At 45.6% G+C, this 13,079-nt stretch overlaps 1 protein-coding gene across 1 annotated transcript in view; it reads right to left on the bottom strand.

Moving 5' to 3' along the window:
* The window catches only part of TNKS2 (tankyrase 2), a gene marked incomplete in the record, with an annotated part of 1,900,381 nt that overhangs the window by 1,392,573 nt on the left and 494,729 nt on the right, over positions 1-13,079 (bottom strand).

The following is a 13,079-nucleotide window of genomic DNA, read 5'->3' as shown; positions in this document are numbered from 1 at the left end:
GTGGTATTGTCCATTAAGATTTTGAGGGGCCCTGAAAGGAAAAGGGAATGGAAGGCCTGAAGATCCAGAAGAGCTCTCATCTCTAATATTTAAATGTGGCCCTTCCTTTGATGGAGAAACCAAAGGCCCTGAACCTTCAGAGGGCTGAAGGAAGCTACACAGCCTGCATCTGATGTATCTGAAGAGAGTTCCTGAGCAGGGAGTGTAGGCTGAAAAGGGAACCCTGGGTTAACGGATAACTGATGATCCCACCACTGAAGTTCTAACTTGAGACATGGGAGAAGAGGTACTGGAAAGTCTAAAAGAAGATAATGTTGAAGCCAGACTTAACTTTAGAAGTCTGACCAGAGGAAGCATAGGAATGGTAAAATCCCAGAGCCCTTGGAAACTCTCTGGCTGTAGTGGTGGCCAGAAGAAGTGGGGATTGAAAGAATGCAAATCAGAGTCACAGCCTTGGAGGGAGGCACAGATACCAGCACTGGAATGGTCTGAAGCCTGCACCCAAGCAAAACATGATCCTGAGAAGGCGTTAGGAAGGACTTTTGGAAGTTCACTACAAACCCTAGGCTTTGCAGAAGACAAACAGTATAGTGAAGATGCTGAGGCAAAATCTCTACAGAGGAAGCCTGAATGAGCAGGTCATCCAAATAAAGAAATATCCGTACTCTCCTCATCCTGTAGAAAGCAATCACATGAGCAAGGCATTTGGTGAAGACCCTTGGGGCAGTAGAGAGGCCAAAGGGCAAAGCAGTGAACTGAAGATGCAAGAAAGCAACAGAAAAACATAAAAAATTCCTGAAAAGGAGATGAATTGGAATATGGAGATAGGCAACCTTAAGATCCAGAGAGACAAAACCCCAGGGAAGAAGAGAAGGAAACAAGATTTGAAGGGAGAACATTCAAAAGGAAGGAACCTTCAGAAAGGTGATGAGCTGGTACAGATCCAGAATGGGTCTACAAATGCCTTCTTTCCTGGGAACCAGAAAAATTCTGGAATAAAATCCTTTCCCCTTTTGATAAGTCAAAACTGCTTGGATGGTTCCCTGAGACAAAAGATTCTGAAGAACATCCAAAAAAAAAGGCCAGCTGTTCCTGAGGAGATTGAGGAATGCCCGAAAAGGTGGGAAGGGATTTTCAAACCATGTAACAACCCTGATGAATGACAGAAAGAACCTAAGAGTCTTGAGTGATCGGTAAGCAATTTGGAAGGGACAGGGAAAGAAAGTCACAGAGGAACTTGGTTGAGGAGGGAGAGAGGACGACAGTCAGAGAGAACCTGGCTTGTCCAGAAAGAGAGACTTCTGAGCTGTACATGTCTGAATAGAGTTAGCAGGAGCAGTCCTTCTAGCATATCTCTTACCCTTGGGAGGAAGTGCAAGATTGTCTATGGACAAAGGCAGACTTGGTAAAATAATTCCTCTGAAAATTTGGAATGGGAAATGAAGATATGTTTCCATTCCTGTATAGACTTAACCTTTTCCTGAAGAGATTTAAAAAACTCAGCAGCAGAACCAGTGAGATTTTTGTTGTCAACAGGAGTATCGATCAGCTTGGCCTTGATATCATCAGGGAGAGGTTGAAGGTGAAACCTGGAGTACCTCCTTAACACAGAACCAAAAGCAACAGCTCTAGACAAGGCGTCAGCCACATCATAACTACATTTAATGGAACAGCAAGCCACTTGAGAAGAGCACCCTAACAAAGAGAGGGACAAAGCCTTCCCCTCAGAATCAGAAAAATCTGAAATAACCTGAAAGGCCTGAGAGAGAAGAGCCAGAATATACCTGGACATATGAGTCCAATAACTGACAGCCCTGAAGGCCATAGTAGCAGCAGTATACAACTTCTTGCCCAACCTCTACACTGTTCGGCTGTCTTTGTCACAGGGAACCAGATTAGTAGAAGGCAAAAATTTAGAGGAATTATCAGAAGAGGCAGAAACAACAGAAGGGTTAGCTGAGGGATATTTGTAAAGAAATTTGCAATCAGGCACCTTATAAAACTTAAAGATTTTTTAGGACCAGGGTGCTGGGAAACAGGAGTCTGAGAAGTTGCAGAAAAAGTACCCAACAAGACAGAAGGAACAAGTAGAGGTTTTGGGAGACCCCCATATGCAGGAGTTCATAATACCTCCTTTGAACATCACAAACCCGGTCACAATCTCACTTAAAAAAAAAAAAAAAACTTCATCATATGGCAAACTGTATCCCCAAAGGAAATCTCCTCAAAAGGAGAATAGTACAGTTGTGTACACTTACCATAAAGGTAGATGTTTGAGTGTATTCACTGTTGCAGCCATCACACTTGGGTTATATGCCTGCAGGTAGTCCTCAGTCGGCCTATCAGAGTCTTGGGATTTCTGCGTCGGAAGCTGTCGCCTCTTCCATGACGTCAGGTCGTCAGGGGTATAAAACATACAGCAGACACCATTACATCAGTTTTTCTTGTCCGAGATGTCAGGAGCCCCCAAAATAGGAAGCAATTTCATGGTGTGTAACATCTTCCAGTAAAAAGTAAATACCAATGCCATAAGATATAGCCAAAAAAGAGGATAGGTAGAAAAAAAGTTATGTCTTACCATAATGTTCTATCTGAGTTGTTGATCTTCTTCCAGTCATCACTGATGGGTTCGGTTCCGAGCCTTCGGAACCTTGTCAGCCTAATACCAAGCTCGCATACACCAAAAACTCTCGAGCTAACCTACTACCCACAATGCCCTTCTCCCAGTTATCTCAAATCAAGTTTGCATGCAACATATAGAAGAAACAAAGACAGAGGCCATCTATGCGCAGAAGCCCTGAAACACCACAAGGACCCAGAAGATCCGCCAGGAGTCTTTGGTGGGGGCAGTGGGAGGGTGTGATGACTGGAAGAAGCTCAACAACTCAGATGGAACGTTAAGGTAAGATATAACTTCTTTATCTGAAGTTGTTAATCTTCCTATTCATCACTGATGGGAAGGAATCCAAAGCTACTTGGAGAACCTGGGTGGCCCTTATGGAAGAACATTCCTGAGAACCATTGAGCCAAAGGCCGCTCTTCCCCTGGAGGCCAGATCCAATTTGTAATGCTTGATGAAGGTATGGGGTTTAGCCCAAATGGCTGCTGCACAGATGTCATCCATGGAAGCACTGGAGTGGAAGGCAACAGAAGCTGCGAAAGCCCTAGGTGAGTGAGCTTTGATTTGAGCAGGTCATAGGTAACGCAATCTCTAAGCCATTTTGACAAAGTAACTTTAAATACAGCACACCCCATTCTAGGACCAGAAAATGAAATGAAGAGTTGGTCTGACTTGCGAAAGGACTTAAGTTCTGTCCAGGTAGAAACGTAGTTGTCTATGAATGTCCAATGAATGCAGGCAGTATTCTCCCTTGTTTGAATAATTTGGAAAAAATACAGGGAGCTCAATGGACTGGTTAACAGAGAAGTCAGAAACCACCTTGGGGAGAAAAGATGGATTAGTACGAAGTGATACTCCGTCCTTATGGAAGATCAGGTACGGGCTCTTGATGCATAAGGCTTGTAACTCAGATATCCATCTGGCTGAAGTGACCGCTGCCAAAAAAAAGATTTCCATGACAGGAATTTTAGATCCCATGTTGCAGAAGGCTCAAAGGGGGGTAGAGAGAGACTGGAGAACCCGGGAGAGATTCTGTCTCCACAGGCTGCCTGACAGGAGGTCTGCTATGGAAAATTCCCTTGAGAAAAGTCTTGCAAAGTTGGGTGGAAAGAAGAGGGACTCCATCTGAACCATTATGGAAATTGGAAATAGCTGCTAAATGGACTCCAATGGTGGAAGCTGATGCCCCATTGTCAAACAACTCAGAAAGATAGTGAAGAATAGCAGATGTAGGAGATGGAAAAGGATTTAGCATCTGATTATGTGACCAGGTAGTGCATCTTTTCCATTTGCCTCTGTAAAGTTTTCTGGTGGATGGTTTATGGGAGGCCAGAATAATATCTAGGACAGATGAGGAGAGGGTTTCCTGCCTGGCAACTAATGGAGTGGAGAAGGTAAGCCATTAGCTTAAGAGTGGATAGATTTGGGGGAGTCGGCCCTTGTGGGTGAGATATTAGGTCCTGACAAGTGCACAGGATCCAAGGAGGTTGTAACAGGTGAGGTCGGAGGAAGGGAAACCACACCTGACGAGGCCAGAAAGGGGTAATGAGGATTACTTTGCATCTCAACCTAATAGCTTTCCTTAGAAATAGGGGTATTGGAGGATAATCATAGAGGAGACCCGCAGGCCAATCGTGAGTCAAAGCATCTCTCGGTGACTCCCTGTGTGGGGGAAAGAGGGCAAAGTAGCTGCTGCATTTTTTGTTTGAGGGAGAAGCAAAAAGATCGCAGCATGGGTGGCCCTAACGGCTGAAGATTTCTGCTGTCACGCTCGGATTGAGAGACCACTTGTGAGGATGGCGGATGCATCTGCTCAGCCTGTCCGCAATCACGTTGGAGCTCCCCGGAATATGTGTTGCAATTAAAAAGCTGTTGGTAGCTATCACCCAATGCCAAATACTCAAGGCTTCACAACATGGGGATAGGATTTGGTCCCTTCCTGTCTATGTACCAGATGACAGACATGTTGTCCCGAGTGGATAGCAATCGTTCCTGATGGAAGGAGCGGATGAAGTGCTTGCAACGCTAACAGTACTGTTCTTAACTCCAGCACATTGATATGCAAGTTGACCTCTAGGCTGGACCACGTGCCTTGGACTGTCATTCCCTGGAAGTGGCACTCCCCCACCCTATCAGGGAAGCATCCGTGGTCACTGTGGCGTTGGGTTGGGGAGAATGGAATGGGCGACACCAAAGATGTTCGTCTGTTCTCATCCACCAGAGGAGATCTCGTTTGCAGGAGTTGGTGATTAGGATCTGTGAGCTCAGGGGATGAAGATCGGAAACCCACTGGGGCAAAAGGAGCCATTGTAGTAGTCTCATATGCAATCGGGCTAGGGGAACAATTGGAATGGCTGCCACCAGACCCCAGAGCCTGTAGAACTTCCCTTGCAGACACCTTCCTTAGAGAGCGTTTCACCTGCACTTGTAAACTTAAACTCTGAAGTCTGTGAGGAGGAAGAGAGACTTGGCTTGTTTGAGTGTTGAATACTGCCCCTATAAATTCCAATTTCTGGGTGGGAATGAAGGTTGGATTTTTCCCAGTGTATGGTGATGCCTAGGAACTCTGCTAGTGCTAGAGTGTAGCAGAGGGTCCTGACCAGTAGGTGCTTGGTGGGGGCAGAGAGGAGCCAATCGTCTAGATACGGAAACACCTGGAATCCCTGAAGTCTCAGACGAGCTGTCACCACTGCTAGGCATTTTGTGAACACTCTGGGGGCTGTCGAGAGACCGAATGGCAGGGCTCTGAATTGGTAATGATCGGCTCCCAGCGTGAAGCGAAGGAGATTCCTGGAGCGCTTGTCCATTTTGATGTGGTAATACGCATCCTGGAGGTCTATCAAGCACATCCACACACCCTCCCGAAGAAATGGGAGAATGGATTGTATCATGACCATGCGGAATTTGGTCTGAACTACTGACCTGTTTAGTTGGCTGAGATCCAAAATGGGTCTCCAGTCCCCGGTCTTTTTTGGCAACAAAAAGAATCTAGAGTAAAACCCGGATTCATACTGATCTGGAGGGACTTGTTGGATGACTCGTTTTATACACAGCTTTGCTATTTCTGAAGCTGCCTCTTCCCTTTGACTGGGTGGAACATCGGGAAGGAATTTTGGAGGTCCTGGATAAGAGATTAGAGGGATGTAGTAACCTATAGAAATTCTTTGCACCCACTGATCGTTTGTAATAGTGCCAGACAGCTTCTTGGTGAAACGCTGCTACATGGCTGGGTGGCAAATGAGATCTGGGGTAACTGGGAGAAGGGCATTGTGGGTAGCAGCTTAGCTCAAGAGTTTTTGGTGTAAGCGAGCTTGGTATTAGGCCGACTTGGTTCCGAGGGCTCTTAACCGAACCCATCAGTGATGAATAGAAAAAAAATTAACAACTTCAGATGTATAGATAAGTCAGGGGGCTGGAGGGAGGGTAACCAGGACTGCAATATTGAATACACTCGAACATCTACATTTATGGTAAGTGTACACAACTGTACTACGTTCTTTGTGTTTCATTGTTGCAGTCATCATGCTTGGGTTGATTCTCAAAGCTGAGGAAGGGTGGAGGCAGTCAGGAAGTATTAGGGCTGGCTAGCAGGCCTTGTAACACTGCTGTAGCAAATCCAGCTCTGGATTTAGAAAAGATAGGCAAGTAGTAATGCTTGGTGAAGGTGTGTACAGAACTCAAGATTACATCTTCCAGGATGTCCCGGGTAAGGACTCCCCTGTGAAATGCTGTAGAGGTTGAGGTAGCCCTAGTGGAATGGGTTCTGATCCACTGTGGGGTAGGTTTTCCATGGTGTTTGTAGCAGAAATGGATGCAGTGTGCTATCCATTTGGAGATGGTTTGTTTTGAAATGGCCTTGCCCTCTGTTCCTGTGGCAAAGCTGACCAGCAGCTGGTCAGATTTTCTGAAACGTTTAGTCCTGTCAAGGTAGAACCTAAGCTGTCTGCGCACGTCCAAGGAGTGCAGGATCTGTTCCCCTTTATTCTGAGGATTAGAGAAAAAGGTGGGTAAATGGATGGATTGGGTTAAAGCCACACTGGATACCACCTTGGGCAAAAATGATGGGTTAGTCATGAGTAAAACCCAGTCTGCATAAGGGCCTGCAACTCGGGCACTCTTCTTGCAGAAGTGATGGCTAGAAGTAAGGCTGTTTTCCAAGAGAGGAATTTTAACTCTGTTGTAGCAGCAGGCTTAAAAGGAGGGAGAGTGAGCTTCTCTAGTACAGTTAAGGTCTCAGGCAGGGGTGGGAGCTCTCCACGGGGATATTAAATTGTTAGCTCCTCTCAGGAGCTGTTTGACCAGAGGGTGAGAAAAGAGGGGTGGGCTCAGTATTGTAATGAGCTGAGATGGCAGAGGCATGAGTCTTAATTGAAGAGAAGAATAGGCCTTTGTGGAGCAGCTTTGCTAGGTAATCTAGGATTTGAGGTAAGGCAGGCACGGTTGTGTCCTTACCCTGAGACTGGCACCAAGAGCAACATCTTTTCCACTTTTCTGAATAGGATTACCTAGTATTAGGCCGACTGGCCTCAAGGATGATATCCAGCACCTGTTTGCTGAGGGTTGGTGGTGATGCATTCAGGGAACCAGTCAGGGTGCTAGGTATAGGCTTTGCAGCCAAGGATACAAAATCAGGCCCTCCTGCTGGGACAGCAGAGAGGGGGGTCTGATGCAGATGCCAGGGTGGCACTGTTGTCAGACTGCGTAAAAGTGGGTACCAGTACTGGCGTGGCCAATCTGGTGCAATCAAGATTGTCCTTGGCCTGTCCTGTTTGATCTTGAGTAGCATTTTCGGGAGGAGGGGCAAAGGGGGGAAGACACAGATTGAGAAGTTTTCCCATGTAAATGAAAGGGCGTCCACTTTCCATGCTTGGCTGTGGGGAATTTTGGTGCAAAATGTTCTCAATTGGTAGTTTTGGGGGGAAGCAAAGAGATACACCTCTGGTGTTCCCCACTTGTGGATTACAAGTTTGAATGCATTTGGTTTCAGTTTCCACTCGTGTGGGTCCATTAGATTTCTGCTTAAATCATCTGCCAGTGAATTTTCTTTGCCTGGCACAAATTGAGCTTGCAGGTGCACTTGATTGCTCAAGGCCGTGTTCCACAGAGCCATGGCTAAGCTGCAAAGTAAGAAGGAATGAGTTCCCCCCTGCTTGTTGATGTACCACACCAACTCTGGTGTTGTCTGCCTTTATCAAGAGCTGTCCTAGAAGGATAAGGTATTGGAAGGCTGTCAGTGCATTCTGTACAGCTAACATTTCTTTTTGATTGATATGCAGGTGCATTTGTCTTGGGCTCATTTGCCTGCCATGTGAGCCCCCCCCCCCCCCATGCATAGTCTGATGCGTCTGTTGTCAGGGTTTGGGGGGGGGGGTGAGTGAAAGGGAGTCCTTTGTTGCGGTAGCAGGCCTCAGCCCACCAAAGGAACTCTGTCCTAAGGCAAGGAATGATAGGAATCATTGTTTCCAGGCCCTGGGAATGTTGATACCAGAGACTTTTTTAAGTACCATTGAAGTTTCCTCATATGCAGTCTTGCATATGGAATTAGTAGAATGCAATAAGCCATGAACCCTAGGGCTTGCAGTACTTTTCTTGCAGACAGCTGGGTTTGGGTGGCCAGTAGATTGAAGTAGTTTGTCAAATAAACTTGTTTTTCTGGAGTGAGGAATGCCATCTGGGAAGTTGTGCTCAAGCTTGCTCCCAGGAATACAATTTTTTGGCTGGATACCAGATGTGATTTCTTTTCGTTGATGGTACACCCCAGAGAAAATAGAAGTCTCTTTAGAAATTTCAGGTGCTGAAGTAGTAATTCCTGACTGTCTGCCTGGATCAGGCAATAGTCCAAGTATGGGTATATTTGAATTTGTCTCTGCCTGCAGTATGCAATGGCTGGAGCAAGGCATTTTGTGAATACCCTGGGCACAGTAGATAAGTCAAAGGGAAGTGCATGGGAACTGATAGTGCATAGAGCCTGCCCTGAAACTTAGATATTTCCTGCAAGACTCCCTTAAGGGGATATGCAGATAAGCTTCTTTTAAGTCTAGGGTGACCAGCCAGGAGTCCTTGGCTAGCATAGGAAGCAGCTGTTGTAGAGTAAGCATTTTGAATTTCGGAACCACCTGGAAGGTGCTGAGGATTGACAGATCCAGGATAGGGCGCCAAGAGTTTTCTTTTCTGGGCACCAGAAACAGTCTGGAGTAGAAGCCCTGTCCCCTTTGCTCTGCTTGAACAGGCTGAATAGCCTTAATACTGAGAAGAGAAAGTACTTGCTTTTGGGCCTCTGTCCACTGGTTTGGGGGGAGGTCCGGTAATCCGCTTGGGGTTGGCAATGAGTGAAAGTAGAATCTGTATCCCTATGATACAATGTTTAAGACCCATCTGACCTGGGTAATGTACTCCCAGTTTTTGCATGCAGGGTGAGTTTTCCTCCTAGGAGTGCAAGTACTTGGGCAAGGCTGGGAAGGATGAAGGACAAGTCATTGCGAACTTTTTCCATAGGATGGTGGCTTACCACCCCGTTTCTGAGGAGGGAGCACTCCATTATTTAGATCTGTGCATACCCTGAGACTGTAGTCTTGGTGGTCTGCTGACCCCAAGTTTGGACTGAGAAGGTCTGGGAGAACTGGAAAGGACCAGTTTTATGAAGACCAATGCCTACTGATCTAGGTGGCTGCACCTGTAAAAAATCGTTAACAATTTGCATAGATTTAGCTTTTTCCTCCATCTTTTTAAGAACTTCTGCTTTAGTGCCAAACAAACATTCTTGGTTTAATGGAGCGTCTAGTAATTTTTCTTTGACATGGTCTGGTAAGATTTGTTGCTTTAGCCAAGCATGCCTTCAAAGAACAGACCCAGTGAGAGTAGCACTGCAAGTTGCTTCTAAAGTATCAAAGCCACACTGCAAAGTATGTTTTCCAACTTGGTTTACAGAATGCATTAACTCTTGTAAATCTTTATGTTTTGCACAATCAGGAATCAACATCATTTTTTGTCCAATAAGCTCCATAATATGTTGCTGGTACTTCAACATGTGAAACTGGCAATTTAAAGCCCTGATGGCAAGAGCAGCAGAGGTGTACACCTTCTTCCCCCATCTGTCTAAAGCCCCAGCATCCCTGTCTGAAAGGGTAGGGTTTTTGCTGTAGTAGCCTTAATGCCTTTAGGTCCACGGGAAATGGTCTCTGGATCTGCAGTAGGATTCTTAAATAGAAATTTGTGAGAGTCAGATACTCTGTAGTACCCATCGGGTTTTCTAAGAGCTGCTGGCAAAGTATCAGGGGTAAGACTGGATTCCGTGAAGACATCATCTACAATTTCCAGAACAGGAGGGATAGCTAGAGGCCTGTGCTGAGTCAAATTTAAAAATTCCGAGTCTTTTTGGACTGTGGGTAGTCCTGGAACTAACAGCAGAAATGCTCTCTGAGGGTATGCAGGGTTTCAACAAAAGAAAAATCCTCTGGAGGGGAGGCAGAGGGAATTGAACCCACTGCATCAGCGTTCTCAAAGGTAGATAAGGGTAAGTCCTGATCAAATGGGTCAGAGTCATGATCTGAAGAATCTGATTCAATTCTTTGCCTTTTAGAGGGAGAAGGCTGGCTTCCCTCAATTAAAGTAATAAGGTCTTCAGCCATTCTAAGCATTTTTTTTCTGTGGCATGGGAGCTTGAGAATGCGCTTTGGTCGTCTGTTTCCTAGGCGTAGTGCAAACTCTGGGCCTGAGAATGCGCTTTGGTCGTCTGTTTCCTAGGCGTAGTGCAAACTCTGGGCCTGAGAAATTCTGTAGTTTTAGTCTGAAACGAAGTAGTCGGTTAAATACAAACACTGGAAGGTCTGAATACACTCTCAAAAGCCATGCCTCCATGGCAGCTCCAGACCCATCCAAGGAAGAGACATCCGCAGGTTCCATAGCCTAAGAAGCCTCTTGCGGCTACCAGACTCTGAATGGGTCTCAGTAGAGGCCTGCAAATCTGTAGAAGCGGGTATCAGGAGATGCGAAAGTGCCTCACTGAGTACCGGCGGACTGGCGACGAGCTTAACGGAAGAGTTGTCGGCAGTTTTGGACCTATGCTGTCTGTCTCTTTATGCTTACTTTTTTTGGAAGATCAGTAGTCAGGTGGCTTATCAAAGCCATTTCAGAATATGGAGAACGAGCATGAAAGAATTTAGCGACAAAGACAGCCCGATGACGAATAGTTCGGGCATTGAACAGGGCACAAAACTGACAGCGAGGAACATCGTGGTCTGGTCCTAAAAAGGTGACGCAGTAATGAAAATCTCTGTGAGGTATTTGCTTTCCACAGGCAAGACAATTATTAATTTTTTCTGACAATGGTTAGAGCAAGAAAAAAGAAACCCAACGGGGTACTTAGCTTTAGAAGACTTCAGGTCTGAAACTCGAATAACAAAAATTTCAGGTAGGGGCCGACTGACACTTGCGAACTCCTTCTGCTTCGGGCTCCGCTCGGCAAGAAAAGCTGATGTAATGGCGTCGGCTGCATGTTTTATAACACTGACTACCTGAAGTCATGGAAGAGGTGACAGCATCCGACGCAGAAATCCCAAGACTCTGGTATTCGGGCCAACTGCGGACTACCTGCAGGCAGATAACCCAAGTGTGATGACTGCAACAGTGAAACATGAAGAACATCAGAAGTAATAAAATCCTCTTCCTCCAAACCATAATCCAAGGGAGGGGGAATCTGGGAGTAATAGGCCAAAGATTCCTCATCAGAATCTGCTTCCTCAGACAAAATTCTTCTCCCTAGGTCTCTTAAGAGGAGTGGATTACCAAAGGGGAGCAGGAACAGAGAGTCCCCCAAGGAGGCTTCAAAGCCGTAATGGCACTAAACAAACCCAGTGTAAAACCCTGCCATTCACGCTGAGGATCCTTAAGAGGAGGAGAAATATGCTCAGTCTTTTGCTTATTTTTTAAAGGGATGTCAGCCCAACTATTTTGCGCATCTCAGATCCATGCCTACACTCAATAAGCCTAGTGGGAAGCTCCTCCCTGACAAGGATTTGCAGAACAGCCCTAGGCCCTTTGGAAATAATCAGCCACGGTCCCCCCCTAAATATCCAAAACGGACATCTGCAGAGCCGCTGGGGACATGTGAGAAGGCGGGTCCAAGCCAATCTCAGAAGTGGTCACGGCACAAAAATCTGACTGAAAAAAATAGGCAGTCCTCCAGGCTTCCATCATCCTCGAGAGAGACATCCAGTGATGGTGGTACAGCAGAAAAATTAAAATGAACTTTCTTGGCTTTCTTTACAGATGGCAGACCTTCAGGTTGGGACAATTCTACCACAATACCCTGAGCCAACAATTTAAGATGCTGACTCTCTAGGTAAACAGCCAAAGAGGAGAGCAGAAAATGCAATGTTTTCAGGACAAAAGCTTGACAAACAGAACAAGACGTATGTTCATGAGGAGCACCTAAGCAAAACAAACAATGCTCGTGATGGCCCTTAAGGGGAACCTGCTCCCACATTGGCATTACCCTTTCTGGATGACATGTAAACCAACAAGCAAAAAGTAAAAGAAAAAGCCCAATGGGGCACTTACCTGAAAATGACTTGGCAACCAGAAGATGAAAGAGCATTCACAGTGACGATCAAAGAAGGTGTATGGACTAGAGCAAATAAATTCTAAGGATAGTACATACATCACCTTTATTTATGCCTTCTGCTGTGCACAGGGAGCATGTGTGTAACTTATGACATCACTATTTGAACCGGACGCTTTGGTAGACTGGCCGGACGTTGGGCTGCCCTAAACAAGGGATCCCTACTGTAAGGAATACTACAACAGTGATATAACAGGGACATCTAAAGTAGGTCCCAGTCCTCAAAATTGCAATATGGGCCTAAACAAGAGAGTCAACTGAAAAACTTTGAAGAATCTGCTTACTACAACATCCAAAGTAGGCTGAACCATGCAGGACTGCAGACATCAGCAATGCAAAGTTTACTCTTTGAACTGGAGCAAGAAAGATTTTAATGCTACGAAATGACACGAATTTATACACTGGAAATAAATTAATATGTTGAAACGCATTCCACGCACCACAAAGAAAGGGTGCTCATTACTACTGCAACAGTGATCTAAATGAAGAACATCAGCTAATATTTTCAGAGTTGTAATTTATCAGCCACTCCATATTTTCATCCTCACCTAAATCTATGAGCTGTTTTAGTGACTAAAACAACAAGAAAGCTCATAAAAGCAGCAGATAATTGGGTCTTTAACAGGGTAACTGGATTTACTCTCTGATACAGTAAGACACTCGAAAATCTATCGCATCTGCCTTTAACTACAGTTGATGCCCTTCTTCTGGGTTGAGTAGACTATATAAAACAGCGGTCTGAGCACCCAGAAAGATGTCCCTGGGGCGCCAACTCTTGTGAGATACACCAAGGTACAACCCGCAAGGAAAAACCCTGGGGAGCACCACAGAGCACTGGTG

This window comes from Protopterus annectens, chromosome 14.part0 (assembly GCF_019279795.1).
Source record: "Protopterus annectens isolate FY-2018-M chromosome 14.part0, PAN1.0, whole genome shotgun sequence".
In the NCBI taxonomy this organism is placed as follows: Eukaryota; Metazoa; Chordata; order Ceratodontiformes; family Protopteridae; genus Protopterus; species Protopterus annectens.
This window is presented reverse-complemented; position numbering and strand designations above follow the sequence as displayed.